Source organism: Rhea pennata, chromosome 2 (genome assembly GCF_028389875.1).
Source record: "Rhea pennata isolate bPtePen1 chromosome 2, bPtePen1.pri, whole genome shotgun sequence".
NCBI classification, from domain to species: Eukaryota; Metazoa; Chordata; class Aves; order Rheiformes; family Rheidae; genus Rhea; species Rhea pennata.
The window spans coordinates 121,586,172-121,599,439 of record NC_084664.1 but is presented as its reverse complement, the minus strand read 5'-3'; positions in this window follow the sequence as shown (position 1 = coordinate 121,599,439).

The window sequence follows — 13,268 nt, the reverse complement described above, 5'->3', positions numbered from 1 at the left end:
ATCTTATATTGTGCAATCTAGCGATGGGCTATATAAAATGGATGAAAAGGCTTCCAATAAATATTACATTGTTTTCCCTTTGTGTATAGATAAAAGCACTTTTCAAACCATATTGTTTTTACATGGTTAAAGAAGACAATATCACACAGTCATTGGCAGAGTTGGAAGCAAGAAACCTGACTCTGTCTTCTACTCATTTGAGTTGATCACAGCTCCTTCGATCACTGCAATCCAAGGGTAGCATACACAGCTTTTACATTTTAACTGGGAAAACAGTTTCTGAACTATGTCTTTTGTGGTATCTCTGAGCAAAAAGAAACTGCCAAAGAAGTTAAGTACCTGACTCTCTATGTCCTTTGCACAGATTGCACTAAGTGAGCTTCTTTTGATATCTCTCTCTCTAAATCTTAAAAAAGAGGCAAAATGGCTACATTTCATAATACGTGCAGCATATTCTTCTTAGCTTCTTTGGTCTTTAACTAGTCCAGCCCTGTTGATCAAGCTCATCCTGCCTCAGGTCATGTACTGAAGTCACATATCACAATTTGTAATGCCTAAAGACATAGATGAAGAGAACTGGAAACCATATGGAGAAAATTCCTCTAAGACAAGCTAAGAAATGCCTCCATGTCTATATATGTTGGTCAGATACATTTGAAGTTTTTAAACAGTGAACTCATCTGTCATTTCACCTAAGGCTCTGTTGATGTATTTTAGGAAAACTGAAGTATAATTCACTAGATTTTTCATTATCTTTGCCTTTTCTAAAGCATCCTCATATCTTCTCACGGAAACTTCCTGACTAGCCAAGAGAAATACATTTTTTTTCTTTCTTTTTTTTTTTTTTTTTTGTGTGTGCTTTTTGGTGCTGTAGAAGAAACAATAGGCTTTGCCACAAATCCTGTGGGCCTAAGCATTTTGAGTTCCAGGGCTGTGCTTCTAAATGCACTGTGAAACCATCACCACTATAACACCTTGACTATACGGAAAAAGCAAAGCATAAAAGTTTGGGGTGAAAAAGATGGCCAGCTGCATGCTGCCATCCCTTTTGTCTGTGTTATATCACCAGTCCTTACCCAGGGTTTTGGTAAATAAGGAATAATGATTCTGAAACAGTCTGATTCTAACCATACAAAAGCAAAAACTATTCTCTGGCTCAGTCTTTCCAAAGGTTTTTTAGTCACTGATTATAGCAGTTTTGGGGAGCAGAGCAGGAATAGTCAGAGATGCAACTGCAGCATGTATTTGACCACTGACATGATATTAACTGTGCCTTGGGTCAGAATGCTATAAAATGACCATAGCTGTCAAACAAAGGATGTTAACTGCAGGAGTGAGCTGGTTAAAGGGAATACTGAAAATTTCAAGACTTCAGAAAATAAAAATCAAAACACAGTAATATAGAAAAAGATAAGGGCAAGAATTAAAAAGAAATGCTAACTGTTAGTATAGTCATTTATATAGACTTTCAGAAGTGTTTGATTAGGATACAAGTTCTGATGATATTTACTAGGACAAAAAGCCAGAGAAAAGATGTGAATGCCCTGGTGGACATGGTAAAGAGTGATCCAAAGGATGTATAGAGGAATAAGGTAATGAAGCTGATTAAGAGATAAAAGCAGTGGAAGGCTTTCATTTTATTCTCATTGTTACTGCTTATCTGATGGAGGAAAATTAAAAAAAAAGGGGGGGCAAACTGCAGAATAGAATAATAGATGTCCTTCTCGTGTGTATGAACAAGGGAGAGATAACAACAAGAGCAACAAGTGTTGCCTCTGTGTCATGCACAAACTAGACACCGAATATATATGATTTAGAATGCAGCCAGCTGACAAGTAGTGTTGTAGACTTTTTCCCACGTTTTCAATTAGCTTGCTCTGAACCGTGGGATTAGAATTTGACAGTAGTCTACAAAGTCTTTTGAACCAGACCGTGAGGTTTTTTTATACTGATTGGACTTCTGGGTTTGTCAAAGGACAGTTTGTTAACTGTCTTTGATATTTGTTCTCTTTTACTTCCAAGGACAACAGGCTGTAGTGGTCGGGTTGCAGATAGTAACCATTATATCCACTGCTACTAGTATAGATAAGCTAAATTCTTGGAAGGATGCAGTTATGCTTCAGGTCTTTCTTTGCAGTATATTCTCTGTAGAGAGTCATCAATAGGGAAAGTACTTCTCCCTTTTCAGAAACCAAATGTTCCCTGTGGGGTAGGGAAGGTGTGGTACCCTGCTAAGCTGAAAGCTCTCGGGATTCAAACGCAGCCAGTGTCACACAACCCCTTTTCCATAGGATATGCTGAAGCAGCATCACTAGTGAGGAAGGATGTGCTCTGTCAAGATTAGGATCTTAAAAGGAGAATATAGTGTCTCCTTTCACTAGGTGAGGGGGGAAAAAAAAAGATTTTAGTCTTACATATTTAAGCTATGCATTTTGTATCCTTGCTCCAAATATGAACTTGCTCAATATAGTCTACAGCTATATCAGCTAAATCAAAGTCTGCATTTCATTTCATACCACAAGACTTGGAAAATGTGTTACTACTCACCTTAAAAGACAAGTTTACATACAATACCTCGAGAACGGTTTGACAACAGAAAGTCTGGTGTGACATATATTTGACATCCTAAAACCTCAAACTAGTAAAACTTTGAGGTCAAGCAAAGGTAAAATCAGAATAACCCTCTTGAGATTTTTATTGTGTGTGATAGGACCACAAATAAACTTTAAGTCTCTCAGCTTCTAACATGTCTGAACTTGACTGAAAGCTAAAGAGAAAGCTTATCTATTGATTTTCACATGTAAACTAAATGGTAAAATAACCTTGACTCATTAAAGTTGTCAGTGTTGTAGCTGATTTGGATATCTTTGTCATTTGAAAATAACACATAGATAATTTACACAAGTTGAATTGTTCTTAAGCAATTTGCAAAGCTGCAAAGCTTCAAATTTTTCACCTTCATGATTACCTACGACACTTTAGTATTAATCACATTGTTCAGCAGTGGAAATAAATGCTTGTCTATTTATTGAATCTCTATGAAGAGAAATATTTCTCTTTACACTTGTAACTTTTACAGTGGATTGCTTATTGAAATTTTGCCTATGTGTGCACAAAAATTTTGTTAGAAATATGGGATTTAAAATTGCAAATTATTTTGCAAATAATATGTCTGCTGTAAAATATCCAGAATGCCTTACGAATGAGTGTCAGTGCTTGCGCATGTGTAGTATAAATATTACCTATCTTGCCTGTCACATCTAGTCTGTGAGGAGACCAAGATTTTATTTCTAATTGTTTTTTTTTATTACTATCGAATAAAAATGATCCGTTCATAAAAAATTATTAGAGCCGTTTCACCACAAATGTCGTGGTCTAGAATTGTACCTCTAGCTAGGTAAAGCTGCCATCTCTTCTCATGTTGAGAGGGGATTAGTCTTTCTACATATTTGGTAGAATTATTTCAGCTATGCTTCTTGATCTATTCAGTTTTAAAAAGAACAGAGTCAGTCAGTAATAATAAAAACTGCCAAAAAATGGAAAAACTTTGAACACATTGATCATTAGTCTGTATGATATAATGCTGCGGTAGGCTTTAGGCTAAAAAAATTTTCCTTATAGGAAAACATTCACACATGTGTCATGTATGATACTGGTAATGATACTCTACACAAGCACACTTTTTGAGCAGTTTACAATTCTGAAAGGAAAAATGGTGTTCCTTATCCTAAGGCTGTAGGGCAGCTTATTCACCTGAAGCAAAATCACCATGATGTCCTAAATACGAACTTGTTGTAAGAGTGGGTGGGCCTGTACATCAGGAACTTTGACATGCCAAAGAGAATATATTTATCCAACATCATCTTTATATTGAATTATTTGTATTTCCGCATGTGGACTTTTAAGATTTATGCAGAATCTTTGGAGGTAGTTGAAGGGCTGGAATGTACAAGGACTTTCTGAGATCTTCAATTTGAATAAGGTTTTCTAGCCTTTTTAATGGCAGTTCTTGTAATGCCGTCAATGAGATATGCTCTTAGATAGTGTCTCAAGTACAACTAAGACAGCCAAATCTACAGCATGTTTCAAAACCAGAGAGCTGTTACTTTGTATGCAGATGACTCATAGACTCTCGAGATTCTTTCTAGTATATTTTTATCATAAATGTAATGAATAGCACCAAAAACAAATGGATTTCAAAACAAGCAAATATAAATTTAAATACCTCTAAAGGTTTATCCGTAGAATTCGGCTAAGAAAGTCAGGGCTATTTAGGAAAGGAGGAGAAGAAGAAGGAAGCTGGCTGAGCGCTTTACTGGATCTAATGGGACAAGTGCAGTCTGTGTTTACAGGTGCTGTATGGTGAGAGGAGCTTGGCTGAGGAAGTACTGGGTGAAACTGGAGAATGCCAGGTGGAAGCTGTATGTCTGCTCCTACAGGTGCTTGAGTTATTAGGAGCATTATGAATCTAGAAGTGCAGCTCTGCTGCAACTTGCAATGTTTCTTAAGCCAAGCTATGTTTACAGAGCTGTGTCCAGAGCTGGTTTTCTGTCCTCGGTAGAATTCTGCTGGATGTCTCCTAGGAAAAACTTTCTGTTAAGGTAGCATTTTGCTAAGGAAGACTCAGTGTGAGCTTTAAGATTCCCTTCAGTATATAAAAAAGAATACTTGCTGAGGAGTCCAGCACCGATCTTAACAAGTTAGAAGCTCTTCAGGCTTTTTCTCCCCTAAAGAATCACATCACAGAGAATCTACAAAAAGAAAAATCAACGTGTCTGGAAGAAAACTATGAAAATAGCTATATTTGGTAAAAATGAGCAACTTCAAGGCTTGTTTCCTCATGAATGTCTACTGAAATATATATATATATACATATATATATATATAAAGTAGTGTTTGTGACCACAGCTAGGTGAAAAGTTGACTGGGTACTGATGGACACCACAAAACCGGGATAAAAGCTGGGGTTTTTGAGGAGATACATTGTTTTTAGAACTAACATTAATGTAGAATGATACAAACTAGACAAATCAGCTAGAGGGGTTGGAGCTCTCTGAATACAAGGCAACTTTGAAGAAGTTGGCAGGACTTTTCTTTTCAGGGCAGTGATAGATCAAGCATTGTGGGATAGGGATGTTTATGACTGTAATTGTCATCTGTGAAAGCTTGCAATCTACACACAGCCCCTGCCTCCCCCACAAGTACTTTAACATTAGAAGTTAGGAAAAGCGTAGTCACATAAAAATTAGTTGTAAAAGTAGGGATCATGTTTTTGAAGCAGTGAAACAAAATATGCAGCTATTTTGGAAGGAAGCATTTTTAAAAAATAGTCCACGTATATAAAATGAGGAGTAGCTCTTGAGCCAAATTCCTAGCGGTAGATGACAAAGTTGTGCTTTAAATCAATGTTAGGAAGTGTCTGTTGTGCAAAAGACTGTTTTCAGTAGAGACTGTGACAAAACTGGCAGTCTTCTTTCCTCTGGATACATCTTTCCTGGGAAGATTAGCATGGTAGAACAAGGAAGGAGCAGAAAGTATAATAGTATAAGGTGAATGGACACCATAGTGATAGGTACGTTAGAAAGAGTCCAGTAAAACCAAAAAATTTTTCAGTAAAACACAGATTAAAATGGAAAATGGAAGAATGTTTGAATATTAAACAGATTCTAATTGGTGTATGAATTAAAAACTTACTGTAAAAATATTCTTAGAGCTTATTTGCCTTAATTTAAAACTAGCAAGTAATAGTTCACTTGCAAGAAGTGGTTCTGTCAGATCACATAAAATTTTCCTTTTGATGTCAAATAGAAAGCTTCCAAAAGTAAAGACCACTACTGATATAAAGTATGCATGCTCAAGGGCTTATCTTGGTATCCTACATTTGATAAATCCAAACACAAAGACAATTCCATTGTATACTTATTAATGATAAGCTCTAATGGAAAGAACAAGAAATGATACTTCATGTATAAGAAGAAGTATGAAGTGGTTGGGCTTACTTAAACTTGATGGGATTTGTCTGACAAATGGATGATTAAACTCAACTTTTTAATGACAGAATGTAATAGAATGCAGGAGGCAACAAGTTAAATTAGAAGCTTTTTGAGTCAGATATTACACAAGGTTGCAAACATCTTTGGCATTTGTGGATTTAAAATGTGCTTGCTACAAAGTTTGGATGGCATTGCAGCTAGTCATCCGACACAGAATACCAGATCACAAGAGAGATGAACATGAAGTGCTCCACTGATTCAACAAGGTAACTTGATATCATGAGCCTTTCTGATAAAGTGATTTGCTGACTTAAAAATTTTAAAAATGTAAAAGCAACAGTATCAGTGATTGCTGTAATTATCATTATATTAAAAAGGTTGATTTTTCCAAATCTACGATAACTGTTGGTAGAACTTGTATATACATTTAATGTATGAAGCTTTAATAAGTGGAAATTTTTCAAAGATATCCTAATATATACCAATAAAATTAGAACATGAGAGACAAGAAAAAATGTTATATTGGATTTCCTGGCTTTAAGCCACTACAGGCACAATAATAAAACAAATAATAATGTATGATGGAAAGAAAAATGGAAAAGCAAACGGAAGTGGATATAAGCCGCAAGTTAAAACATGTAGGAGAAGTAAAAGAAAGTCAAAGGTTTCAACAAGGTATCAACTGCCTATAGAATTAAAAGTAGTAAGAATTCTTTAAAAAACTTACTGGCAACATCTATAGGTTCACTGCTAGGTTTGTTTGATCAAATACTGATGTATAAAGACAGGAGTGTTCAGCAGATATTTCAATTCTTTATTTGAAATAAAACAGGAAGATGTATTTGTCCCATGTGATGTTGTTGTAATTGAAACTTCACCCTCTGTAGCAAAGTTTTTTGTTAAAATTAAACATTTTCAAGCTAACTGATCTTGATATCATACACTCAGGAATTGCCCTGGATCTCTCTAAACTGTTAACTATAAAGAAATCTTGGAAAACTGGGCAAATTCCAAAGAATTAGAGGTCTTCCAATATTTCAGGAGGGTACAACACATGACCCAGAATGATAGTAAGACTAATGGTGTAAGTTCAGGTAAATAAGAGAATAGTTAATTTAAAACATTACCTATAAAGTAGGTAGAAATATAAGAAGGGGTAAAAGTATAGTTAATACCACTTAATATTACTTCCTGAAAAGTGGTGATTGTCATCAACTTGTATAGGAATTTTTTGTTTTCATTTTTCAATGGGATCATAGACTTCATTGATGATAGCATTATGTAGATACTTGGGACTACCTCAAGCCAACTGACTTAGAACCAAAAGGCATTTTGGTTAAAAAGCTTGCACTCTATGGGGTTAACAGAGCATACAAAATTGGTTTATAGACAGATTGTAGAATTTAATTGTTTATACTCAGATACAGTGAAGGGGCTTTTTCAGTAGCAGTCCCTGAGGTTCAGTTCTTGATCCAATGTTAGCCAACCTTTTTATCAGGAATGTACTTGCTGATATCACATTTTTCCAGCTTGCAGATGAAACAAAGATATGTGGAGACAGCTTACTCCTACAGAGTGATTCGAATGACTTGTTAAAACAGATACAGTTTTGCACCTTTTAATAAAACTAAGTGCTATATAATATATCAGGGAATGAAAAAAGACCGGGGGGGAAAAAAAAAAAAAAAAAAAAAAAACAGAGAGAGAGAGGGAGAGAGAGAGGGAGAAATCAGATTCTGTTTATAGGATCAGGCAATCCTGGACAGTGGTAACTCAGAGAAGGAACATAATAGCTGCTCCATGAGAGACAACTGCTGATCATGAGCTCTTTCTGGAGAATTTTGCTTCATGGCCCACACATCTGTTTGGTATAAAACTACAGAAGATATCACGTAGAAGTGTGGAACTCATTTTCACCATGTACATGGCACAGTAAAACTATGAGTAGGGGTATATTTCCATCTATTCTTCAGAAAGGATGTAGAAAATTAATAGAGAGAGAGATTAAAAAGAGAAATTAAAATTAAAACAAGAAAAATGTGGTGAGAAAGAGTAAACGGGTGCTAAGACCCAAGAGTTCATCCGTTGTTCATTTTGTCAAAGCAGCAGCTGAGTGGAGTACCAGTCTCTCTAAGAAAACTTCCAAATCATGGTGATATTAAAATATTAAAACATAGGGTAGATTTACCACTGGAATCTTGAAAGCAAGATCATTTGTCCTTTTAAGAAATGTACATACTTCCAAGCCTTGAGTAAAGCTCACTGACTAGTCCATGCATCTCTGCAGTGGTCCTTTATGGCTTAGGATTCTGCAGTTCTGCACTTGTAATTCCACAATGAGATGATAATTTTAACCAAATCTACCCTCGGCTTTCAGTAAGTCACTTGTATGCATTAGGAAGGCTTTCTCTCTTTTCAAAAGCACAGTTAGAGTTTCCTTTCTTTCTACCACATCTCCTCCTTCTCCAACAATCCATTTCAGGAATTTCTGACTAAGCATTAGATTCCTTTTCACACTTCTGGCTGATCAACTTACAGTGTTCTCTGTATAAATCCTAACTTATCAGTCTTAACAGTAGACTCTTCCAGCTTTTCAGGCCCATATTTCTTGGATAACTACTGGCTTCCAGGCTCCATGCAATTTTATTTTACATGTAACATTAGATCCTTAGGCTCAGTGCAGGATTTCTCATGTAACAATTGGAATTACAGACTGAATAAAGGACTCCTTCTGCGAGAAGGTATTGTCTGACAAAATTCTCTCTTTTTGTCCTTATTCTGTTTCTCTATTTCCCCACCTTCTCAGTCAGCCTTTGGCTGCTGCCTCCTAAAAATGGATGTCCAAAAATCTCACAGTAATTCTAACAGTTTCAAAAAATGTATGTGTTGATAGACTGCAGTAAAATGTCGTGATATCTTCACTATACAGAAAAGGTGATCTCAAGAGGTTTCAGCTATAATGTAACTGGTAACTGAAAACAGTTTGGGTTATGATGCAGAACAGTTGTCATAATACTAGTCAGAATTTAGGAGTCTGAATCTAGCTTCTTTTACTGTGCCAACATGTGGGGAGGGAGAAGTATATCAATGTTTATTTTCTGTCTTGAAACTTTTTCTGTGGTAATGTATTTGTCATTGCTATATTGAACTGTCTCAGATAAATATGCACACGTTCTCACTCTGATGGGGTTGTGTAAGGATGTGAAAATATATGAATGATTCATATATGAATATATTGTGCAGTAAAACTTATCATTTCTCGTCTTTGGAAGAAGATACTATTTGGTGGTGAAAAACATTGTGGCCTGATCCATCTTTATTTTCCTTTATGTTTGCCTGACTCTACATGCCAGAGGGGAGATTGATAACTTGGTAGTGTTTCTTGTGAATCAAAAGGATAATATTTGTACTTGCTGAAAATCTTTTTTTTTTCCCCAAGAAACAAAAAGCTACGTGGTAGAACATAGCTTTTTATGTGGTATATAATTTGACGACCAAATACATTCAAATACTGTATTGCTTTTTTTTAACATATCCTTGCTTTACATTTCATATTTCACATGCTTAGTATTTAGTTGTACCTGAGCAATCTAGATTTCCTGACTTCGTTTCTATTTCTGCTTTGCTTTCCACTGAAATATCAAATGGTCAGATAATGAACTTGGAGGAAAAAAAAAATGTTGTGGTAATCTGTTCATCATCGTATAGGATATCCTTTGTATCACTCTTTCCATTCAGGGTGCTGCTGCAATTAATGCAATCATTCCGTAACCTGGCCTTTCATGGCAATAACACTGGCCTTCATATTGCCTGTCTCCTATTTTCTATTGTATAAAACTTTTCACTGTGGATCTCAGCATGGTTTCAAAAATGCATCTCTCTTATTCTTTATTTTATCACGCAACCTTGAAATGAGAAGTTAATTTCTATCACAAACTTGACCTTTAATGCTGTTGAGCCTTGTTTTTTCTCATACTTTTTCTTTAACCTTTGAAGATACAAAAGGCATCTAAAACCCATACAGAGCGTTAAATCCTAAATATTTTCTAAGCAGCTATGATCTACTTGCCACATTAGAGTTGTAAATTAAGGTCTCATGTGTTGCAGAAACCAGCCTTCCATATCACAGTTTTCTCCCCTGAATGAGGCAAGAGTCAGTCAGTAAATATATGTGGTCAACCTCAGATTTGCCTCACTGGGAGTTCACATGTATTTTTAACTGCCTTCAATTGTTAATGTATTCCTCAAATGAGATGCATCACCTTGAAGAATGACTTTTTGCCCTCTGGGAATATGCCAAACAAGTATTTCATTCACTATGATAATCAGTTCTACCTCCAGCAACATATGAAACCCAAATTTAATAGGCACTAGTGATTAGGTTTTAAGACACAGAGTCATCACTGTCCACTGTAACAATAAAAATAATAATAATGTGGTGGGGGGAAAGCAGGGGAAAAAAACTATATTTGCTTTTAGGAATCATTAATACGTGCAATGTAACTGTCAACATTTCAGAATATACTTAATAAATGTCATGTGTCTTCTGATTAAAGAAATAAAAATAACAGCAGCATTAATTTATGAATTTAGAAATTTCCTTAGCATTAATAAAAGCTACCATTTTAGTTTTCCTCCATGATTTAGCTGTATAATCCTGGAAGAAAATAAATAAATAAATAAATAAATAATAAAAAAGGAGGGAGAGGAGTTACACATCAGATTTTTTAAAAGCTTATAATGGCCAGACTTGTAATGAAAGAAAGAGAATGTGAAAGAGAGAAGGAGAAAATTTATCTCCCCACAACGTTTTCAGTGTTCACATTGCTTAAGACCCTTCTAAAGCTAAACTTTTAGAGAAAGCGGAAAGAATAGCTATACAGCGTTACAGAAAACAGCAACAAAAAGAATCAGCCTTTAAATCAGCAGTTTAGGTCGTGGACAGTAAATGATACAGTGTTTCCACTTTCTTGGAACTGAGAGCAGCAGCAAATGAAGAAAGATGCCCGTGACAGGGTGCGGATGATGGGAGCAGGCTAGCATTATGAATGATATGTTAAGTGATTGGCTCAGATGGGATCACGGGATTGCTGCCTTTTGCAGATGCTGATTTTCATCTATATTGTTTGCCTCTTTCTCAGAAAGGCCTAACATATGCAGAACGTGCGTGCACGCGCATGAGCAATATAGGCAACCGCAGATATACATTTATATGATGCCTCAGATATTCATATATGTTCAGGAGCCACCTTATTCCCTTTAACGTCCTTACACCTGATCCGTTTAGCTAATCAGGGTAGTTTACTACAGCAAAAACCAATAAACTATGTTTTACATGAATTAGTATCTGTCTGTTCTCCTTATTCTGAGAAGTATAAAATTTCTTTTTTCGTTTGTCTAGAGCATTAGAAGGGAAAATGCAATTTTTTGTTACTAATTACTAATTCTGAAAGGTATCATCTGATCTACTAAACCACATAAATAAAAGAAATAGTATTTTTTACCTAGTAACAACATTTAGTCTAATAGGAAGACATACTGAGGTCCTGTTACATTTTCTTTGATGTGCTTTAAGCTGCATACCGTGCATTCTCTGCTTTCAAACTATCAGGCATTACCGGGTTCATTTAGTCTGCCTGCTTCTTTGTGTGGACAAACAGAAAGATAAAATGATGCTTAACACTGATGAGATATATCAGAAACACATGCATACAATTAAACATAATACTAATATTGAAGTTTTTTTTTTACTAAGATTATCCTAAGCAGCACTTCTGAGCCATAAACAACCTCTAACTCAAAGCTCCATGTCTGAACATTAACTCTTTAGTGCCTCATGCACTTATTTTAAACCCAGCCTCATATTCCTTGTATATTCTTGGTTTGTGATTGAAAGAAAAAGTTGAAAATTAGGGGATGTATGTGTAAATCACATATATAAAATAACATCTTAAACTATTTTTTTAATATTCTGCCATGAAAAAAAAATCAAATCTCCCTTCATTTACCAAACATATACCATTTTTATTGTGCAGTTTAGAGCTCTGTTTCGTTTGTTGCAAAAGTTTCTACCATCTAAAGACACGCACACAAAGGCATGTAGACATCTAAACACTAATAAGGATGTGCTAGTTTTCACCTGAATAACTTGTCAGAGATTATTCATTATGTGGATAGTTATGATGGCCGTGATAAAATTTAGAATGATATTATTTAAGGACATGCAGTGTGGTAAATCTGTATCTGGCAAAAAAAAAAAAAAAAAAAAAAAAAAATCCAGATAACTATTCAGTTTAAAGTTTCTTGATTTAAAACTTTATTCTAGATCAGGTCAGTAGCATTTATGTAACAAATTTCTTGTTGCAATGCTATCTTTTCACTGAACATTTACCAATTGCTTGTGGGGAAAAATAATGAATTCCATTTTTCAGAGCAATAAATATTGATAATTAAACTAATGAAGTATTTTTTTTTCCCAGGCTGGACACAGAATTGACCCAGGTGCTCATTATTAAAACTTTTTAATATATTTTTGCAGAATGAGAAAATGAACATCAGTGAACCAATATAATTAGCATGCCTTCTAAATAGATGATATAGTTATACACTTGTTAGTATTAGGGGATCCTACAAATTTCATTTACCAAGATACAGCCCAGCAGGCATTTTCTAGTGAAAAGGGCGCCTGAGAATCCCCAGTATACCACTCAGATCACCCCCTGAGGGGAAACGCAACTTGCATTCAAATCAAACGTTTTCCTATCAAATGCTCTACTAATGGCTTTCCTATGAGACCCAAGCCTGTCAGTCACCTACTACCTATTTAGACATGTTAGAACAGAATTCGTTGTTTATTTGTATTTCATTGAAGTGAGTCTGTTTTCTCATATTGAATTTGTATCCAAACCCCAGGTTGTCAATACTACTTAGTCAGATCTTCTGTTTGTTGTGTTTTTCTCTGCATGCGATCCAAGGGAAAAAATAGTGTCACTCATGCCGGTTTCAACCCTCCTATAAATCCATAAGCAATGTATTAACTAATTTTATAAAGTAACTAGCACACATGTCAGAGGCTCCAGGAAATGGTTCTCATATCAAAAGCTATTTTGTCAAATTCAGTGATGCCTTTACTTTGCTAAGATTTTCAGAAAGAGAAGCTAGAAAAACAATCAACGTAAGGAAAGACAGAAAGGTAAAAATCAATCATTATTTTTAATGTTTCTCCTAAATTACAGTAAGCTTAATTGCTTTAGTTAAAAACATTTTGACTAGTCA